The 12,152-nt window shown below is 45.8% G+C and overlaps 1 protein-coding gene across 1 annotated transcript in view; it reads right to left on the bottom strand.

Moving 5' to 3' along the window:
• LOC147706948 (dual specificity protein phosphatase 14-like) overlaps positions 1 to 10,788 on the bottom strand; it is a 46,700-nt gene extending 35,912 nt beyond the window's left edge. Inside the window, exon 1 of the mRNA XM_086926194.1 lies at positions 10,656 to 10,788. The gene's annotated coding sequence lies outside the window, so the exon portion shown is untranslated. The remainder of the gene's footprint in view (positions 1 to 10,655) is intronic.
• Between the last annotated feature and the right edge of the window lie 1,364 nt (positions 10,789 to 12,152).

The raw sequence follows: 12,152 nt of genomic DNA on the forward strand, positions 1-12,152 counted from the left end.
CGTCCTATTCTGAACTTGCATCCGCACCGATATTTGTACGGCCACCTCACTCACCCTGCAGTCACTCCTCTTTCCCTACTCTCACATTGTTGCATCGCTCACCGTGCACTCACATGGGCACTCTTGTCACCCACACAGCGCAGAGGGTTAATGTGCCTGCTACAAACAATATGTACCATGCAGATCACAGAAATGAGTGTGAGTAAACTATGAGTAGCGCTATAAAAAATGAAATGTTTGTCAGAAAGGTGTTATAGAGAGATGAGGTGCATTGTTGGTGAGTGGTAGTGAGGGAATTCATGGAGAAGGAGGAAACGGGGGTGGGGCACCAAAAAAGACTGTTGCACAGGTGCAACTAGTGTTAGGGCCGGCCCTGGCTGGGAGTTTTAGTACCCCTCCCCCAGAAGTTCTGGTCTAGAGGCTCCCCTGCTTCTGCAGATTATTATTATTTACATTTGTACTGCGCTACTGTTACCAAAAGAAGCCCTGGCGCTAATAACCATCTGCTACCTGAAGGCAAATGAGAAACACACAGAAGGAGATGGATAGCCAGCCACATGGGGTAACCTACAGAGCATAGAGAAAGGTTTTTATATCTTCCTAAAGGATAATCGATCTTTTGTGGAGTGAAACAAAGGAGCGTGCAAGTCCCATAACTGCGCGGCCTGCACCAAAACAGCGAGATAGACAACTCATGCATTCTTGAATTGGGGAACAATAAGCAGAGTGGCACAGGCTGAGAGGAGCATACAGGCCCGACCTGTATGCTTGGTGAGGAGAGATGAGAGGATGAGAGAGGACAGCAAGAGATTGAGAGAATTTGATTGAAGAGGTCAGGGATGAGGAGAAATGTAAATTGCAGAAAAGTAGGGTGGACACGTTAGAAGTGAGTGTGAGCCAAAGGTGAGGGCTTCTGTTAGAACAAAGGGGAGATGTGAAAGATGAATGGGTGTAAGATACAAATAGACAAGAAGTTGAATGGAGAGACGAGGTGAATGAGAAGTGCTGAGGGGAACAGGTGGTGACGGGGCCAGAGAGGCCAAGAGATAAATGCGATTGACTGTTAGAGATGAGGGCAGTAAAAAGACAGAATGGCAAGAGGTGATTAAAGGTGAAGTGAGAGGTTGAATGGGGAGAGTTCAGAAGTTGTAAAAAAAGGGGTGAGACAAAATGGCCTGCAAAGTGAGAGAGGGATCCAGGGTTGGGAGAGGAGAGTGGGATGGAAGGGAGGGAGTGAGAGGAAAACTGCCTGGGTAAACTGCTTAACTCTGCAGAAAACCGCCAGGGTTTTAAGGGACCCCTGATTCTCCCGGCCAGGGCCAGGTGAGCATCTAATGTGGCAGCATGTATTTCTGCGGAGTGAAGGGCCCTTCACAAAGGTTGACTAGAAATATTTCTGATGTTAATTTCTGTATTTTGGTTATAAACAGGTACTGATGGGGTGAAATCTTTCCTCAGTATTACTGTGTGTAAATAATTTATTTCAAAATAATGAAGCAATGCTATCCCAAAATACGCTGCGTCACGTAACATCATTTACATTTTCTTCCCACACAATTTAGTCAAGCCTGTTGCGTAATTTGGTCCTCAACTGCCTCATAATTCCAGTAGCCCTGCCTACAGGTTTAGACATTTTTATCAGGAGGGGGTCCTTACACCTCAAAATGTTGACAGGGTGGTCTCGGCATCCAAAATTTTGAAGACCTCTGGTGTAGGGTATGATCCTCGGTCCGTGGCTTTTAGCGATGCTTGCCAGAGGTGTCACATAACTGTTGAAGAGGGTGGGGCTGAGCGAGGATCCTTGGGGTACTCCACAGATGAGTTTGGTGGGGTTCAGAGGTGAAGGGGGTAAGGCAGACTTTTAGCATTCTTCCGGTGAGGAAAGAGGCAATCCATCTGAGATCAGCACACTGGATGCCTATGTTGTGCAGCGTGTGATGAGTGTGTGGTGGGAGACCATATCAAAGTATACTGATAAGTCTAGGAGGATCAGAGCCGCAGTCTCTGTTGTAATTGGTAGCTGCAATTAGGGGAGTCTTGATGTTGTGTTTGATGTAAAAATGTAAATGTAAATTGATACTTGTATAGCGCACTACTCACCCGCAAGGGTCTCAAGGCGCTTGTACGAATACCGCTGTGGAACCCGTCCTGGCTTTCCCTGTGAGGCGTCCACTCCTGGGCACCCCCAGGGTGAAGGCCAGGTATCCTTAGCGTCGTGGGAGCCATTGTGGAGATTAAGCAAGCTATTGCCCAGAGTTGCAGAGTGGGACTCTATGATTAGAATAGGCACCGAGGCGAGAATTATCAGGTCCGTGGAATTTCTGAGTCCAAGACCCGCCGAGGCGGGGAATTGAACCCTGGTCCCGGGCTAGACCTCTGCATCAGGGTCTGCCGCTCTAACCATTGAGCCACACTTCTCCTGCAGAATCCAGATTGGGGGAAATGGGGTAGGAGGTTCTGCTCCAGATCTGAGGAGGGTTGTTCGTTGATAGCTTTTCTAATACTTTGGCTGAGAACATGACGGGGAGATTGGTGGGTAGTTGTTGAGTTCTCTGGGGTCTGCCAATGTTTTCTTTAGTTGGGCGTTGCCTTCTGTGTGTTTCCAGTCATCGGGGAAGAAGACTGTGGCAATTGAGGTGTTGAACAAGGTGGTGAGTATGTGGTAGATTCTGGCTTTACCTAGGTTAAAGATGTGGTAAGGGGTGGGTCGGTTGGGGTCCCTGAGTGGACAGAGTTCACGATGGAGGCGGTACCCTGTGGTGCGGGTCGTTGTGTTGCTTGAAGAAGTCGGTGGTTTGAAGTTTCTGTAGATGTTATCAATCTTGTAGTGGAATAGGTTTGAAAGGTTGTTCCAGAGTTCCTGTGAGGGAGCAATGTGGCTTGCTGCAGCTGAGGGGTTGGAGAATTCTTTGACGATGTTATTGGAGCTTGATTCTGTGCGTGAAGCTAGGGTCCTTTTATAGGATTCTCTCAACTGTTTTTGACAGAGGTAGAGGGCACTCTTGAAGGCAGTTTTGTCGATTGTGTCCTTGCTGGTACACCATCTCCTTTTCAGTTGCTTACAGTGTCCTTTAGTGGTTCTGAGGTCTTTAGTGTACCAGCCACCCTGCTTGGTGGACCTTCTGTGGGTGTTGTTGCTGATGGGAGTGACACTGTTGGCGCAGTCTGTGATCAAAATGTTGAAGTTTCTGACGTTCTGGTCTAGGTTGTTGGAGCAGATGAGGTGGGTGGTGTTGAGGGTGTTAATCCATGTGTCCTTTGAGACTTTGCTCCCGCTGCGGTGGGGCGCATTGGGCATACTGGCAGCGGAGGTCTGTGAGCTGGTGATGTTGAATTGGATGATGGAGTGGTCAGTCCAGGTGAGTTCCGTGATGTGGCTGTCCCTGATGTGATTCCTGGAGGTGAAGATGGGACCTAGCGGGTGGCCTGCAGTGTGCATGGGGTCATGCACGAGTTGGGCGAGTCCGATGTTGTTCATGCTGTGGAGGAGGTTCATAGTTTTGATGTCATTGTGGTCATTGAGATGGAAGTTGAATTTGCAGAGAGAAGAGGGGCAGTGAAGTTTCAAAAGGCTCGAGGACAGTAGGGGAGGGTGCCCCTGATTGTGGTTTTATTGTCTGTTTGGAGTCGGAAGTTCCATGGCTGGGCTGATGTCATTTGTGGTGATACATTAGATGGATTCCTTGTGTATGATGGCAAACCCTCCGCCAAGCTTCTTGATGCGGTTGCAGTGGTGATCGTGTATCCTTCAGGTATTGCGGTGGCTAAGATAGGTGCTGAAGTTAATGTGTACATGTTTCTTTGCCTCAGATTACATTAAGTAACTTAATATGTGACTTTCTGAAAACAAAAATCCTTATTACCTCTCCTTGCTCCCTGTGTGCATGGTCTTGGAAATGACCATCCTTTGTGTGGTGTTTCCTAAGATTTGTTTGCCTTCTGTAGCTGGACCTGTTTTTGTTGGCCATAGAACTCTGTGCACTTTACTCCTGCTGACCAGTGGTAAAGTGCGTGTGTTCTCCCTTTCAAACACGATACAATTGCCATATCCCTAGTTCTCACATTAAAGGTACTTATTAGTCGCTAGTATATGGTGCAGGATGTACTCAGAGCCTGTAAATTCTGTCAATTGAATGCTACTAGTGGGCTGCAGCACTCATTGTGCAACCCACTAAAGTGGCACTGTAAAACATGTCTAAAGATCTGCCATTGTAGCCTCGGTGGGTAGTTTTAAACTCTCATTTTGACCTTAGAAATAAACCTTTTGTCAGGCCTAAACCTTCCTGTTTAGGTTTCGCCTGCACAGTGTGTGAAATCTATTGTATTTAATATACATCTTAAAAAGAGCTTACATCTCGCCCAATTACTTTCCTTCCTTTTTATTGGTTCCTGTACTTGCCACTTATTTTTCCTCCATTTGTATTGGGTGTTGCATATTGTCTTTGTGTTGCTCTTTGTGTGCTATTATCAGCTCCCTGTCGACCAAGTCCTGTTTCCATCCGCTTTTGTGGAACTAGATTTTAAAGGTTTCGCATGCACAGCGGTTCTGCTGCGCTTGATTTTATTTTTAAAGTGCTAGTTTCTGCTTCTCAGCCTTGCCCTGCCAGGGTTGCTTCCTGTCAGGCTCTGACATCGCCCCTCCCGTACCAGCTTCCCACCCCCTCCACCCTCTCTTCTTCAAAATGGCTGATCCTGTGCACAAAATTTCCTTGACATTTGAGGTGCTCTGGTGATACACTTCACCCCAAAGAAAGCTGCCTCACATAGGGGCCACACCTAGCAAAGCCTGCATTTCAGAGCAGTTTCAAAGTCTCCATGATGTGCATCAAATTGGAGGCCATTTTGGAATTGCACTGTTTATGGTTTAATTCTTAAAAGAATTTATACTGCAAACAAAATCCAAAGTACCATATCTTCATTCTTAAAGAAAATAGTTTTACTAAATAATTCCACATTAGGAAATGTTGCTGTATTTTTAATACATAGAAACAGGTCGATTCAATTTTGGATCTTCTTTAAATTTGATTCACATACAACTTCTTTAAAATGGCAACTACATTTAACCACGAGTGACGGGCTGTACTATGGCTGGTTTATTTCCATGACGAATGCGTGGTAGCCACAGTCACGTCACTATCATGGCAGCCCAACGGAGCAGGTTGTTGCACATGGGTAAAGTGAGCTGCATACAGGAAAAATGCTCTTCTCGCTGCCGCAGGCATCTACTTCTCTGTGCACGCAGTACACAAGAGCAGTAAAGAGACTAAGCCGGTGATCACCCAATCCCCATTACCGCTTGATTAGCTTGCTTGGCTTGACAACTGTTATCCTGATGCTGTCAGAAGCAATGGAACAAGCGGGTGCTCAGGGGCTTTCCCATTGCAGCAGAAAGACAGCTGCACAAGCAAAACCACTGTTCAAGGTCTTGGTTTAATATTTTGGCACAGCATTTCCTGTCGCCAAACAAAACCCGGAAGCCCAGGAGTGTGTTTCTTAATTCAAGGCAGTTGGGGGGAGGACAAGGATGGGAGAGGTTTGTAAAGGTTAACAGCCCTATGCTTACAAGCTTATGTGACGCCATTTAAGCGGACATTTTTTAGAATGTGTCACCTCTGGTGGTTTATAAATGTATGGTTATTTCTCTTTCTTTTCAATTAAAATTTGAGTATTTAGTGTTGAAGGCATTTTGCTTGCCATTGTTTCCTATTTCATCATTAGGTGTGTCTTCTGTGATAAGAGTTACAAGCATTCAGTGTTTGATTGTACTGTCAACAGTTTCTGAAATCTGCTATAAAATCATGTTATTACATTGGCTGAAAATATAAGGGAAATCGCCAAAAAGATTATTTTGTCAGTTTCTTTGCTTTTCTGAGGAGTGTGCGTATTTGAAGGCAACATTTCCGAACCATGATTGTGCCCCCCACCCCATTTTCTCATCAATCAATTGAGCGCTAGAGACTTGGATAACAGTAAAGTATTGTTATGTACCGCACATATAGGATTGTAAATATTCAATAGTGGGTGCTATAATATCCCAACTTATTAAATAGATACTCTGTGGATAATTAAATTTATTTCGGGTTTCCCTCAGTAATGTAAACTATTTGAGGAAACACATAGGTCCCGATTCACAGAACTAATTTAAGACAAAATCCTAAACTTACTACTTTTGGTATTCACAGAAGTTAGGATTTTGTCTTAAGTTCGTCTTAAGACATACTTAAGACAGACGTAAGTTAGGATTTTGTCTTAAGTCTGTCTTAAGTTTGTCTTGAGACAAACTTAAGACAAAATCCTAACTTCTGTGAATACCAAAAGTAGTAGGTTTAAGATTTTGTCTTAAGTTAGTTCTGTGAATCGGGCCTTAAGTTTTGGGTTAAAACAAATCTTATAGTCGCCAAGACTGCAGCACAACATATTTACACGCAGGGGTTGAATATAGCGTTCCTGGTTATTCTAACAAGACTTGTATCTTCACAGTTAACATGCAGGGAAATGGGCCAGACTAGTGCTTCTGAAGAGAAAACAGCCAGTCTCTTCAAGAGAGTTCCCGCATCTCTCTGCGATGTGATATATATATATATATATATATATATATATATATATATATATATATATATTGCATTGGTAAGTTACTACTACTTTTGTTTGTTTTAATACAATAAAATACCTTTACTTGAAGCTTAGGAACATTATGGTTGAGATCAGTGGACCGCCCCTGGGTAGATAGTGTCACCATTTAACCTTTGCCCAGATGTCAGCAGACAAGTAAATTGAATGATAATGAAAACATCTTTTCAACCGATTTGGACTTTGAGCAGAAGTTTCTGATATTGTATGATCTAGCCGTTACTTTCTTCATGTTAAGAATCATTTTATATTCTTCTGTATGAACTAGCTCAAGAAAATATAGATACTGCTGTTAGACTATGACCCTAGGGGGCCCATAACGATGGCGGGCGGATATTGTCCAGCCGCCACCATAACGGTAAACAAGACCGACCGCTAGAGGTGCGGTGGTCCTGCTATGCCAATTAGGATGCGCCCCCCCACCCTGGCGGTTGCATCCTGCATATTATGCATTGTGGCGGGCGGTGCTGTCAGCAGCACCCGCCGCAATGCACAATATGCATGTTGTGATTTGGTATGCACAACGTGACAGGCACCGCAAGTACCTGCCACCTTGTGTATGCCAATGAAGGGGGGTACCATAGGTACCCCCGAGTACACCCCCCACGCCCCAAACACCCTGGGGGCCCGCAACAGGCCCCCAATATCAAAGACCGCCTGCCTTTCCATGGCAGAATCTCCGCCATGGAAAGGACTATTTCCGCATGCATCATAATATGGATGGCAGTGCCTGCAAGGCACCTCCCTCATATTATCTGCCTTTTCTGATCAGCTGGCAATCCAACCGGCGGAAAAGCGGCGGACGGTCTTTCCGTCCGCCGCGGTACCCCTCGCCATACTAATATGGCAGAGGGTGTCACAACGACATTTGGCAGGCGGATCAGCACCACTGGCCCGGCGGTGGGCACCGGCGATCTGCCCATGGTCGTAATAGGCCCATAGGTGTCCACAGAAGCACTGTGAGTCTGCTTATATTGAAATTAGATATTGGAATTTAGGAGGCATACATCAAGGGGAACTTGCGGCTTAGAGTGCAATAATAAACAAAAGAACGGACCCTCTGCATGTTCTCTCTTGCCGTGCCTGTAGGCACCACTAGAGAAAGCTGATAGTTACCACTGCTGCTTGCTTGATGGAATTGTATATTGCCTACCTGATGCCAGCACGCTTTGTTTACTTTCTACATGAGGGGCCACCTCCTCAGCCACTGCTACTCTTCTCTTAAGTTGATATTGTTACTGGTCCTGCCTCCTTCATAGTGTATTGTTACACACTGCTTATGTCACAAGGCCATTGTCCTCTAAGCTGCCTAAGAGCTGTGGACATGGTCACCTTTTCTTTTTACCTCGTTGTGGATTGATTTATGATGAACGATATGATCTCTGTTTGCTGGCCTTCAGATGCCTCATTTTATCCCAGAGCTGCTCTCTTAGAAATGTTTGCCTGCTGCTCCATCCCCCATCAGTCTGTCCGTCTGTATCTGGTACACTACCAGTTTATAATACATAATGTATAATACAAGTGATGCTCGACGTTTACATGTTTGTCCATGCATGGTCATGCTTCAAACACTTTAAATTGCTACTCAATTGGCCTTTTTAGGTCTCGCCTGCACAGCGCTTGGTCTGTGCTTGTGAAATCTATTTTATTAAATATATTTTAAAAGGGGCTTACATCCGCCTTCCTTTCTTATTGGTCTGTGTGCTTGTCATTTCCCTTTTCCATCTTTGTATTGGTTATAGGCATTCTTTTCCTGTGTTCCTTGTTGTTTTTCTCTTATCAGGCTCTCGTGCCCCAAGTACTCATTCTCATCGGACGCTTGTAATCTTTATGGGTGGAACTTCTTTAATTTGATTGCTGCACAAGGTTTGTTTAGCTTTTATGATCTTCCCTTGGCTGAACTCATTCCTGGCCGAACACAATTAAAGTCTGCTTTTAAAAGCATTTTCTTTGCTTTGTTGGATGACTGCATGCATTTAAAGCGTCCTTTATCACAGCATTTTGTTGCCTTTGTCCGGTGACCAGTGAAGAACTTCCGTTTAATTGCCCTTCTGGATGTCGACAGCAAATTCTTTGCCAACATATTAAACCAAGACTAATTCCCCACTAATCCTGTTTGGGTTCCGGATGTGCTACCCACTTTTCTGTTCTTCCACTAAACCTTTTTCAATCCAAATAACAAACTCACATGTCCACCGCTCAAATGAATTTCAAATCTCCCTGTACTAATTCACTACTAATGTTCTTTGAGTTCCAGAGTAGCATGCTACTTGCCGAAAGAGCACTTTGACGCCTCGTCAGGGGTAGTAAGTGTTATATAAATGCAATTACAATTACATAAGTCTAACCTAATGCATTTACCAATGCTTGTTATATAGTGCACTAGACCCAAAGTTACACAAGCACCAATTACATTACACATTTATTTTCTGAAGGCACAGGGAGATTAAGTGATTTGTCCAGAATCACAGGATGTTTTCACAGGATGTTGAGCCGACGACAAGACTCACACCCGCTACCCCAGTCCCAAAGTCGGCAGCTCTGGGCCGTTAAGCCACATCCTCTCCCAAGGAGAACCTGAGGGTCACACGGGCTCAGAGTTAATGGGAGGTATTAAAGACTGAGGGAGACACGGACACACAGAGGATGTGGCTAAGGGCCAGAGCTTAACTGGTGCTCATGTAAAGCGCTCCAATCATTTCGAGTCCAAAATATTATAAAAATACAAAAAAAATAAAAAATAGAATGAATAAATAAGAGACTGGAGGAGACACGGACCCGTGGGAGGGAGCAAGTGACTCTGTCAAACCAAAGGCCGTTTCCACCCTCTGACGCTAGGACATCACAAGGTTGACCTCTTGTTCCACCTTTTCCCGTGAACAGCTTGTTATTTACAGCTGTAAGGGGAGGGAGGTGGTGGAAAGTACAGGAAGTAAACAGGCCTCGGTGCCCCGTGCACCAGTGACGCAGCTCCTGGACTGTCAACTGCAGCTGTCTACAGACCTGCCGAGACCAGGGGTGCAAGGCAGTGACAGGTGCCAAGGGGTAAGACCAGGGTTGTGTCTGGTGCCTAATTGACTCCAAACGCGATTAAACACGGAGTCACATATACACCCACACCGCCTTACCACTGCGGCCTTGCAATGCTCTACTCACCGTAAGTGGTCCTATTTCGTGTCAGAAACCGCCAGACAGCTTGGTGTTATTTACCGGAGCGTTGGTCTGCAATGTTTTTCCTGGACTTTCCTTTTCAAACAGTTGTAGACATGGACTAGTTTTTCAAAAGCACGAATCTTGCAAGGCAGTAACTCCCGTAGCAAATCTAAGGTGGGGTGAGTGGGAAAGACGTGCGCAAAAAATATGAAAGGCATAAGGGGGAATGTAACCTCATAACGACTGGATATGTGCGTGTGAATTAAGACTACACGTACCAGAATGCACTGGCTGTTGAATAAAAAGCACATCATTGAATTCTGGGTAACTTGTGCCCTGGCGGATTCGCCAATTTATTAGGGCGCTTTAAGAACCGGGTGTTTGTAATCAGGATCTACGGATATTCCATCTCTGGAAACTCACGGAAATGGACTTTCAATAATGCGTGTGTTTCCAGGGTGGGGAGTCGGAAGGGCGTCGGGTTTCGTTGGGGGAACTCCCCGCGGGAGAAAAAAGTATTAAGATCACTCTTGATTCTGTCACGTTTACCCCGACAAGTCACAGAAGTATATACAGAGGAGGCGGAGTGCGCATTCAAATCAAGGGGTCCTACTAAAATATCGGAAATATGCTGAAGTCAGAGTAAACCCCTTAGAAATCAAGTTTATTGAAATAGTTTTGTGAAACAGCTCCCACAGTGTCAACCGTACAACTGGTTTCTAATCCAGGATTCCCGATTGAATGTGTGAGCCTCGGCACATTAATTTACATATGCCTCGCATCGAGTTAAGAATTGTTAGGTTAGACCCGCACACTAAAGATACAGATAGGACACAAGTGAGAGAATGAGGAAGGAAAGTTGGGTTACTTACTGCTCTTGAGGGTCTGCGTTATTTACCCGGCTCTTCGGAGACGCCGCAGCGAGTGTTGCCCCAGAGACGAGGAAGGCGCGGAGCCGTCTTACCTTTCTTGGAAGCGGCTCTGACCAGACGGGCGCATTCCAGGAGCAGGGGGCGCTCACTGACCCGGCCGGGGCGTTTTTGTGTCGGACTTTGGGAGGATAAAAATAACGGTGCGGTGGTTTGACAGCTGTGTGCGATACGCGACACTCCCAGATTCCCTACGACTCCACTCAGCAGAGAGCTATCCGAGACACACACAAAACAAGCCTTGGGAAAGCCAATAGGTTTCGCTTTAGTGCAGTGCATGCATAGAGACACCTAACATAGACATACTTGCACTTGCACAGAAAGTGCAGGCACACCGATGTCAAACAGGCACATAGGCATCCATTTTCAGAGAGTCCAACAGACATATAGGCACCCTTCCACACAGACCAACAGCCATTCACCGACCTGTGCAGCAAGAAGTCTGAAGTTGTGCATGAAGGGCTGAATAACAGAAAGCACTTCGGTGGCTGAATTCATTTTTCTGCCAGCTTCTTGCGCCTCAGTGGGGCCCCTTCCTTATTATGGATCATGCCGGCCAGGGCACAATTCCGAAAAAAAGAAGTGGGTGGACTGACCAAATGTATTCAGTAAACAGGTGACATCATGGCACGTGGCATCATGGTGCGTGACACTACACATGGCATCATTGTAATTGACATCAGAGGAAGTGGTATCAAAACATGACTTTGCAAGAAGTGGCATCAGATCTTAAGACCTCACAGATATGTAAGCAGGAATATCATGATAACATTTGAGCACATTATGAGTATAAACACAAACGCTCCTGATCTAAGCAGAAGACTCAAGCTTTTGTAATCTACACATAAAACAATGTAGCAATTTGTCAGTGTACAGGTTCCTTTACTCAAGGATTGTTGACAAACTAACTCTGCTGCCAGCCTTCCCCACCAGGCATAATATTCCATGTGCAGCACATTTCCATGTAGATGTGATCAGGGCCGGACTGGGAACCAGAACCGGCCCTGGCAAAGTGCTCGGCCGGCCCCCCTACCCCCCTCCGGGAGGAGGATGGGGAAGGGGGGCGCGACAGAGCTCTGTGCCAAGGCCGGTTTTCGGTCGTTTTTGTTACAGGGCCGTTTTTGCTGCAAAAACGGCCCTGTAACAAAAACGGCCCCCAGGGGCCCAAAACATGCGGCCCACCGGGGGATTGCCCGGTGCCCGCAACGGCCAGTCCGGGCCTGGATGTGATTGCTTAAGCTGCCTGTGCTCTCAGGAGGTGAGACTGCTCTCCTATGCAAAGTATGCTTACTCAGCCCTACCCACCACTTACTGTGTCTGTGGTGGGCACCTGCACTCATTTTAGGAGATTGGGGCTCATTTTGTAACAAAAGCGATTGACTTGAAGCAAGATAGACAAGCATTTACAATGGAACGGTTTCGCCTTTGGAAAAGTTTGAG

Source organism: Lissotriton vulgaris, chromosome 6 (assembly GCF_964263255.1).
Source record: "Lissotriton vulgaris chromosome 6, aLisVul1.2, whole genome shotgun sequence".
Classification (NCBI taxonomy): domain Eukaryota; kingdom Metazoa; phylum Chordata; class Amphibia; order Caudata; family Salamandridae; genus Lissotriton; species Lissotriton vulgaris.